This window comes from Monodelphis domestica, chromosome 2, assembly GCF_027887165.1.
Source record: "Monodelphis domestica isolate mMonDom1 chromosome 2, mMonDom1.pri, whole genome shotgun sequence".
Classification (NCBI taxonomy): Eukaryota; Metazoa; Chordata; class Mammalia; order Didelphimorphia; family Didelphidae; genus Monodelphis; species Monodelphis domestica.
Window position 1 is genome coordinate 364263560 of NC_077228.1, and position 10970 is coordinate 364274529.

The following is a 10970-nucleotide window of genomic DNA, read 5'->3' on the forward strand; positions in this document are numbered from 1 at the left end:
GGAAAGTATATGAAGGAGAACATGTACCAAACAATACAGAGTAAAGGAGCTCTCTCTCTGGGAGCAAGGAAACAGAGAGAAAAGACAGACAGACAGACAGACAGACAGACAGACAGACAGAGACAGAGAAGGAGACAGAGAGACAGAAGCAGAGTCAGAGAGAGATAGAGAGAAACGGAATTAGGTACTCATATTCAAATTTATTCATTTCTTTAACTTTCTGAATGCAATCTATTGTTCAGATCATAAATCCATCCCTGCTTATCATGTGGTACTCTTTTCCATATCCTCTTAATAAAATTACCAGAGGTGGTACATCCCAAAGCCCTAGAACTTTCCTTCCTTTCTCTTGACATCATAAAAACACTATTGGAGCTTTTCAGTATCTTGCCATGTATCCCTTGCTCTGCCACATGATTACCTATCATCTTTTTCAATTCTGTATTTCATTGGGAATTTGTTTCATAATGCTTATTTTTTCCTCTTCCTAATGTGTTCAGTCCTTGCAATTTTTGAATACTATTTAACTTTTTACGTTTTTAGGGGAGGATCCTTAATATTTATTCTTGAAAGATGCTAGTGTTCCATATGTGAGAGACTTTTGGAATGAGAACAATGCTATTCAAATCATAGTTCTTTCTTTTACCAAAAATATCAAAATAATTATAAAAGTGTTGAAATTTCCTGTGTGCAATACAAATTTTTTTTCTTCTCAGATTCAGTTCTGTGTCCAACTCACTCTGAATTCTAGCATCTGTCTCAAATGTACTTTGTAATAGTGGATGAGGGATGTAGATTATTCATATGATTGAGGAACCTACACATGTGCATATGATTAAGTCAAGCACAGCAGAACATTACAAGGAGTATATAAATGAAAACTTAGAGATGTTGCTTTCAAAGAGTTTATCACCCAATAGGGAGGATGTGATGTATTCAATTCACTGTGATGAAATGTGGAATGTGATGAATACAAAAACATATCTATACAAAATGGTACAAGAAAACTTTTAGCTGGGATGTATTGGGAATATTATAGATTTGGGGTTAATTAAAAAAGATTAGTTCCTAAGGATAAAATGAGGAATGCTGTCTCAGGGTCTTAGGCCCATCTTAGAACTTGGAGCCAGAGTTTCAACTGGAATTCTGAGATACTGAGAACTGTCAGAATCTCTGGAAGTTGACCTTGGCTCTGGAGGCTGGTGGTTTTTCTGGCTATTTGGGAAATTTCCTCTAAAACCTTGGGAATACAAGACTGACAGTTTGGAAGAGAGAAAGTGAGTTTGGAAGTGACTATAGGAGAAGACTAACAGAAAGAAGAAAGAAGACACTTTTCTTTTAATTCTGTGAACCTGTGGAGTAAAGGCAAGGCTTTTGGGCCTATCTAGGCAGGGAAGCCATCTCTGGCTAACCAGGCCCAAGCCTGACTAGATAGACATCGGAGTGGTGAACTACAAGGATACTTGGAGACAGTATTTTAAGAATTATATATATATATATATATATATATATATATATATATATATATATATATATATATATATATATATATATATATATATAAGGATATTAGAAATAGGTTTATATAGGTAGAAATTGGGTTTAGATAGAGATAAGGAGACAAAGCAAGTCTGGGAATTCCTAGATAGAACTGGTTTTCTTTAGAAGCCTTGAGTTGGGAGTGGGTTTAAGTTAGTTATCACATTAGTATTAGGGAACTTATCCTAAACCTTTTTACCTTTCCTTTAAACCTTTTAAAATCTATTAAATAGAAAGTTTTTGTTTCCTATATCTGTCTCATGTAGGCCAAAAGCAGTTACCTTGAGCATTAGTTGGCCATTACCAACAAACAACAAAGCAGGAACAAAAAGATACTTTTTCAAAAGTATACATAACAGATGAGTGTATCAGAGAAGATTTCATGGACAAAGTGAACAGTTAGTAGGCCTTTAAGGAAGTGGAGGACGCCAATAAATATAAATTACATGAGATTAAATTTCAGTCATGGGAAATAGCAGGTATGAAGATAAGTTATCTGAGAATTTACCAGTGGTTCGGGTTCACTGGAGGGTAGAGTACATGAAGTAAAATAATATAAATTGATTAGAAAGTTACATTGGAATAGAATTATAGAGACTTCAATATTAGGCTAAAGAGTTTGTATTTTATCCTATATCCTATCCTATATGACCTATCCTATGGTCAATAGGAAGTCTCTGGAAGACTTTAAACAGGGAGTTTAATATACTCTGATCTCTCACTAATATTGCTATTTGGAATAATGACTAAATGAAATCGAAAGTTTTTCAAAGTATAAACTGTTATGTAAATATTAGGGATTATTATTCAGATGTTTTCTTCATAAACATATTTTTAAAATATTTAATTAAAACTATGAATGTTAAAGGTGGAAATAGCACCTTTAATAGTTTGGGAAAATATAGACCTTTAGAAATTTCTCAAAACTTAATATATTGTTTTCTACTTATTGAAAAGGTAATAATTTTCAACATATCAGTTCAAAGGACTTAGGATTGTCAGAATGGAAGAAACTTGATCATTTTTTACTGTGTGACTCAGAAAAGTTGGAGTGATGGAAACCTGCAGAGAAAAATCATATATCCTGTATAAATCTACAGAAAAACAGTGCCTCCCACATGCCATTTCATTGTTCAGGATAGACTTACCTAAGTGACTAATCAGAAACTCAGAAAAATAACAGGGAGAAATTAAGATTAAATTTATGTATTCCTAATAAGGCATACTGTATAATAAGGCCTAGGATACCTTAAAAGCATGGGAAGAAGAAGAAGGGAATTCACCTTGAATTTTTCTGATAATTTTATCCAAAAAAACAGAATGGAAACAAAACTTCTAACTCTCCCCTACATTACATATTCTTACTTATGTTTTGAAAAGAAAATGTCTTCTCCCCAAGATGATCTAAATCAACACCAACTTCCAGTGTTTTAATATGTCATTCAAAAGTGCATCACTATAGTTCTACATAGGTCTTAAGAAATAAGAAGAAAAGTGTAGCCTTATTTGACATTATTTAGTTATGTTATACAATCATTGAGCATATGAATCATGTTCATTCCCTATGAGTTTGGACATTATATAGGGCTTATCTTTAAATTGATGTTGTGGGTCTAAATTACTTTCTGCAATTTATGAGGAGCATCTAAAGATTTGGTTGGCACTTAAAGAAAGACATACTTTCTTATCATTTTAAGAAATCACATAACATAATAGCCAAGCTATAAAGTGACCCTTTTTGCTTCTTTGAACTCTCATGTATCAATAAGAGATGTAAAAGTGCACAACAAGCTTTCTTTATAGCCTAAGATGTTTGAAGGTATCAGCAAAGGACCCACAAAGGAGATAACAGCTCTCCAAGGACTGAAGATTTGTTGCATAAAAAAAATCATCCATTTTTGTTCAGGTTCAAAAACATGGCAACACAGATTGTTACTGTGATACTGTTCACAATGCTTGAGACTATTGTGTGCTTCAATGAAAAGATTCAGAAATAAGAAACATTACAGAAGATGACTGTGACATTCAACTTAAACCTTCTTTTAACAACTACCTTTCTGTGTTGACCATTCATTTCATGCCCTTGCTGAACTGTATTAACTTGCTCTGGATTCAGTGAATAGCTAGCCTGCTTAACATTGATGAATTCACCAAAAATCAGTAATATATGTGTACTTCAGTTATATAAACGCCAAGGACCATTCTACCTCTGGAAGAAATGAAAAAGAAATGAGAGAAGAATTTATATTTGCTCACTAGTATTATACTCGATGCCCTAAACAATAGTGAATCTTGCCATTTAATCAGTGGAGAAAAAATGTAATATTTAATATTAGAAACAACTAGAAATTTAGGCTTTTATATATACCAGCTTTTGAAATTTAGTATAAGAAAAAACATTTTATTGCTTAGGGCAATTATTCATATTATGAGCTAAATTATTTAAAAATCATTACTATTAAGTTAATGGCATCTAATACCACAGAAAAAGAAAATTCTTAACATTGGGAAATAAATAAACACATACTCATGGTTTGGGTGAAGAGAGAAAAAGATACTGGAAAAATGTAGTGATGTAGCAGAAAAAAACATGTTTTGATTGGAATTATGGAATTAAAAATCTCCATCTGATGTATAATGAAATCATTTTATGGTAGGTATAATAGGATGAAAATTTTGTGGTAGGTATAACAGGATGAAAAATTTTACTCTTTACAAAAGAAAGTTTACATTTTTGTTAAAGTTTTTACCACTTTATGCTTCAAATTATTTAAAGTACTATAGTCTAAAACTTCATGGTTATTATGATTTTAGCTATTATTTTTTGTCTTTGCATTATTTTTAATATTTTACTCTCTTTTCATAATTCTATATTCTAATACGACATTGTTATCATGACTATGTCTTAGACATGAGCTCTTCTGACTAGATGCTTTTAAATTTTAAGATATGTTCTAGTCAATTGAAATTTATGATATAGTTCTCAGATATAGAAGTATTGCATTCTAGACTATATCAAACTGTATAATTAAGTACATATCTTCAAGGTAACCATTTTCAGGGCAAAAAAAATTAGAAAATGAATTTATTCATCATTTTGAAAAAACTCTTAAATCCCAACTAAAATAGGCAATAAAAATCAATTTAGCTACACAATTTTATAATGCTTTTCATTGAATAATTTTCAAAAAATGCATTGCATTATATTAAACACAACTACTGAGTTTTTGTGACAGTGATATATACATTCATGCAGAAATATAAGAAGATATTAAATAATCATCTTTTATCAATGTGTGTGTGTATAGGGAGAGATTAGTAAAGTATAACAGAAAAACATCATTATATGACAAATATTAGAGATTTATAGGCATTCATTAGTTGAATAGAAACTCCTAAAATAGGTCTATACCACCTGTAATCCATTAATTATAATGAACTCAAACTGCTACTAAACATCTCATTCTACCTACTAGAATATAAGCTTCACTAGGTCAGTGATTATATATCTACTTCACCACAATGCTTAGCATAATTCTTGTACTCAAGATGAAAAAATGAGTGAGAAATTTTCAGTGACATGGTTTATTTCAGGAAGGTAATTCAAGAACAGACTTTGATATAGGTTGCAAATATTGGACAAGAGTACAAAGAATTAGGATAAAATTGTGAGAAATAGACTTTATGTTACTTGAAAATATTTTATTTTATAAAAGTTTCCTTTAAAAGTTATTTTGATTCATTTTATATAGTAGTATATAAGACATTCTTCTTATTTAGATAACCTAAAAAGGAAGAGCTTTTTTCCCCTTATTTAAAAGAAAATAAGCCTTTACCTTCCATTTTAGAATCAATGTGTTTTGAGCAGTCTTTTCTATTAGGCATATAACTAGAATAAGCTTCAGCCTTAAAGCAATCAAGCTGGTGAAGTCTTATTCTCTGACATAGTGGGTTGAAGTTCATGTTCATCTAAAATTTAGTCATCATACACTTACCTGACAGAGAAAAAGGTAGCCTCCCCCTGTCCACACTGACCTCTTTAGGCCCTGTGACCTCAAGAATTGTGTGGGAAGCTTGGGTCTGTTCAGCTTGCCCTTTCAATTTGACTCAAAAAGTGGATTTCTGAAGCTGGAGTCATGGTGACCTTGCAGGCAGGATTTCAGATCAGAGTTAAAGTCAGATCAGCAAGGAAGCCGTGAAAAGCTAGGATGCTGTCACTTAAATACTGGGGTCTGTGATATATAAGAATTATGTTATGTTAAATTATATTTCCCTTTCCTGTGATTAAAGTGATGCAAGAAGGGATTATGCCTCCACATTTGGGGGAGGGGTGGCATATTTGTTTCTGTTATACTTTTAAATAAATATGCCTTCATAAAATATACCTTATTTTTTGGTTATATGTAACTGGGGGCCTAGGAGACCTTAAAATTAGAGAATCAAACTTTATGGGAGCTGGAGCCAATCAGAGAACTAAATATCTTTAAATCTCCTTAAGGATTTTAAAGAACCATGCGAAGGTAACAGTTATAATAATTATATTATAATAAACAGCATAATGGAAACAGTTTCTCTCAGAAGAAAAGTAGGCTTAAAGTATGTTTTTAAAGATTGAAGAACCATAAACTTTTTTCAATTTTTTATACTAATGCTTTGGGAGAATAGCTAAAGTATTTATTTTGTGATAGCATCATTTAGTTTCTTTCCAGAAAGCAACCACTACTATCACAAAGTACTTAAGATAGGATGATAGTCAAAGGGCATAAATTTGTTGTTTTTTTATCATTTAATTGGTGTCCTATACTTGTCATCCCATATGAGTTTTTCTTGGCAAAGATACTCTAGGGTTTTTCTATTTCCTTCTGTAGCTCATTTTACAGATGAGGAAACTGAGGCAAACCATGTTTGGTGACTTGCCCAAAGCCACAGAGCTTGTAACTATGTGAGGCTAGATGTGGACACAGGAAGATGAATATTTCTGACTTCTGGTCTACTTTGCCACCTACCTGCCCTAAAGGGCATGAATACCTAATCCATTTTAAGCCATGATCAGAGCCAGATATAAGGAAAAGCTCAAAGATCCTTTAGGCTTTAGTTGTCTGAATCTATATATGAAGGGCCTGGGTTATGGATGGAACAAAGAGTCCCTCTAGGCTTAGTTTCTTCTCTGACCATTCTACCTACCATACCTATATTCATTTACCTGGGGAAAAAAAAATAGGAGCAACCACTGCTCTTGAGGTGCCCCAGGCCAGCCCTGTCTTGGGGAGGGGAAGGGAGGAATGGGGCCAGGCTGGTGGAAGACTGGATGGGGCTCTGGCCCACATACAATGGAGGAGTGCCTAGAACCTATTACTAGACACTTTTAGCACCCTGAAAAATATATAATAACTTACTCACAATTTTTCCCTCCACATACTTTTGTGAGACCTTATTCTCAGTATTAAATAATATGAAAACCAACAAAAGAAACAGATTGACAGATGAAGTTAGTAGTGCTTGCTTTGGGCTTGAAGTGTACAAAATAGCAACCTTCAATTGAAGATTTAGCCAATGAAATTCAGCAACAAAAAAGTCACTAATAGGCAGGTTAGTTAAAGAATTCCCCCTCCCCTCATTTATCTTAGTTCACCATAGCCCACACAAGTTAAATAATATCAAGATCAACAAAAGAAACTGACTGACAGATGAACAAAGAAGTCACTAAACAGGTAAGTTAAATAATTAGTTTTTGGTTTATTAAATACAGTTATATATTACAATTATACATTTTTGTTATTTAAACTATAAATATTACAAAATTATGGTTTTTTTTTTTCTGGAAGTGACACACCACCCAAGTTATGCTCGTTTTTTGGAAAATTTTGACACACCAAACTCAAAAGGTTGCCCATCACTGCACTAGGTGCTAGATAAATAGATAAGAGATCCAGATCAGTATGTACAAAGCATACTCACCATAAACTAAAGTGAATATATCAGTCGAAGCCTGAACAAGAAATTTAAGATCAGAAATGTAAGAATAAAGGAAAGATTGAGCATCGTGGCATCACCTGGGAGGATCCTATTCTGGGGTCATATCAGGAGACTCCTATCTTGAACAAGAAAAATCAACTGAAGATATAAAGACATTCTACACCAAATTCAGAAAAGAAATATCTCGATGAGTCACTCAGTCAAGGAGAAAAGAAGAGACGATCAGTAATTTTACTCTCTTAAGAAATGGCTGAGGAAACGGTGGCCACTCTCTAAATAAGCAATAAAAAAGCACATGGCTGTGAACTAAGAAAATTAGTTCTGTGTCCTTTTTAAAAGCCAAGAGAAACTCCCCAGTCATGTATTCACTACAGATGTGCTCAGCAGCCCATACTTGTGGTGCAAGGTGTTCAGCAGAGTAGCCTTCAGCAACAGCCACATGTCTGATGGAGATTTTGCAGGTATTAGAAAAAATGTCTAAAAGTTTCCACAAGAGGCTTCATTTGCTTTTACTGTTTTATTAGTGCTCAAATAATTCTTCATTGACAAATGCTTTATGTTCTATCTATCACCCTTGAGGGTCATTTAATAATAATAATAATGGTTATTATGCCAACTAACTCATAGTATTTTAAGGTACAAAACAATTTACATACAAGGTATAATTTGATCCTGACTTCTTATTCCTATTTTATTTCTATGGAATAACTCCTTTTGTACAAGCAGGTAGCCAAACAAAAAATCAGAGAAAGCATTCCTAGGAGAATATATATCAGACAATAGACAGTAAAAGACTCTCTAATTGAGAGCAATACTAGTTAGTTCAATGGAGAAGTAGTCCCATATCTCATCCAAATGGAGAATTCCTTGAAAATCCCAATGCAATAAAATAGGAATAGAGACTGATGCTCTCATATAGTGTAAACCTCAAAATTTCTTAGACTTATAAATGTTGGAAATTTCACCATTGGGAAATTTCATACTTGAAAAATTTCCTGTTGATAGTGGGTCTTGACTATTGGAATGTGAACCTCATTGGCATGGGAGGTTCCTTCTCTTCCCTTAAGATTACTTTAGGACAGAAACCTTTTGCTGAACAATGGAAAGGACTTTGACCTATGCTTAAGCATAGAACAGGAATTTCTTTGAGTCATGATTGATTTTAGAATTGATACAATGGAGATACTTGGAATCAATCTCCACCCTATTCAGTCCTAACAGGATTAAGTAAGGGCTACAGCCTAGATCAAAATTTAATTATTCCAATCTCTACCCTACTCAGGTTAATAGGATTTAGAAAGGGCTGTAGCAAAGGATCAAAGATTTAATTATTTGAAAATATGACCTACAACAGACATGTGCAAAGCCAGACCTCTGGGCGGTCCTGGGTTAAGCTAGAGCCTCCATTGGCACAGGGAAATTGATGGACACATGATTGGTAGATGTGAGGACTGAGGGGAGGGAACTTGGATGGTTTCCTGAAGGATAGGGGGGTCTGAAGACTGGAGGGAGAGGTTGAGAAGTTGGTCGGTGTGGTTGGTGTGTGCTCTGAGAAGCTTGCTCTGAAGGAAGCTGAAGGTGGGGGCCTCTGAGACTGTTTCTCCATTTTGGTCACGTGAGTAATAGGGACTGATCTCTTTTCTTTGCCCCAGCTATCTAAGGGCTTGGGCCTTTTGGCCCAGCCTAAACGAAGGGGTATTTAAGCCCTATTTCCTTCTCTCCCTTTTTCTCTCTCTCTATCTCTAATTCCTTTCTTCCTCCTATTGTAATTAAACTCCATAAAAGATTGACTGCTGACTTGAGTTTTCATTTAGGAATTACATAGCTGAATTCCTTGGCGACCTTAAATTAATATATATCAGTCTTTTAAAGTGATTTCCTTGTCACAATAGGCTTCTTTTAAGTTCTTTTTTCTACCTTCAACTTTCTGAAATAGAGCTGACACTGTCTATATTTTCTCTAAAACATGGAAACCAGAAGATCTTGAAGAGTGAAGAGACTGAACTTCTCTCCCTCTTTCTCCAATTCAACCCTTCATCTAGGTGCAGAGCATTGATAATCAGTGAAAAGAAAGTCCCATACCACTGGGCTTTGAGGTTGGATTTATTTACCTCTCTTGAGCCAAAATTATTTTCAGGCCATTGCAAACATTGGTTTGAGTGAATTCATGCTTGTAGCTATATAGTATTAATAAAAAAAAAATTGGCAGTTCAAAACAATGAGATGTTTTTTTTCTGGCACCAAAAGCAATGAACTCTATCCTTAAAACTACTACAAAACACCTATAAAATATTTTAGCATCTCTTTTTATAAAGACAAAAAATTGGAAACTGAGGGGTTGTCCATCACTTGGAGAATAGCTGAAAATTTTGTGATATATGCAGTGGACTACTATTGTACCATAAGAAATGATGAACAGGAGAAGTTCAGAAAAAAATGAAAGGACCCATATGAACTGATGCAAAGTGAAGTGAGTAGAACCAGAATAATGTATACAATTATAGAAATATTATGATGACCAACTGCGAAGGACTAAACTACTATAAGCAACGCAAGTTTTCTATATAATCACATGGGGTTCATGATGAAAAATGTTATCCACAGATGAAAAAGGAATTGTTGGAATCTGATTGTAGAACAAATCATTCCATCTCCCACTTCATTTCCTTCCTGAGTTTTTCATTATATTGGTGATATGCATCTTCTATCTTAACATGAGCAATATGAAAATATTTATTGCATGAAACCACTTGTATAACCTTTTTTCAGATTATTTACCATTTCAGAGAAAGAAGGAAAGAAGGAAAAGAGAAAAGCTAAAATGCAAAATGTTAGAAAATAATGTTCAAAAATTGTTTCTACTGGTAACTGAAGATATATATATATATATTTATAAAATCCTCTAGTGTGTATATATATATACCTATTTCTTTAAATATGTGCATGTTTAAAGAAACTAATGCAAAATATATATACTACATGTAGTAGAAATGACTCTATACAGAGTGTCATCTGGTAGGAAAAAATAAGGTCTACATGCCTAAATGCATATAGGATAAAAAACATGTTTATTCTGAAAGTAAATATATATTCACAGTACAATCAATCAGTTAATTCCACTGCCAGCACTCAAGAAGGTAGAGTAAAGAATCTTCTGAGTCTACAAAACACTCCTCCAAACAACCAGAAAGAGGGAAAAAGACTCAAAACAAATTTTGGAGTGGCAGAACCAAGAGAAGGCAGAGAAAAACAGCATTTTATCCAATGAAAACATACATGTAAAATAAGAGGAACTGGCATTATGAGGAATAGCCTGGTGCAAGCACTTGCTGAGGAGATTTTAGCTTTTGGAAAAAAAAAACATTAGCCCAATGGTTTTCCTAATTTCATTTTTATTGTTCTCACCTTTAATATTTAAGATTCCCATTCTGGTGTTTAATTGGAGATTTTAATTT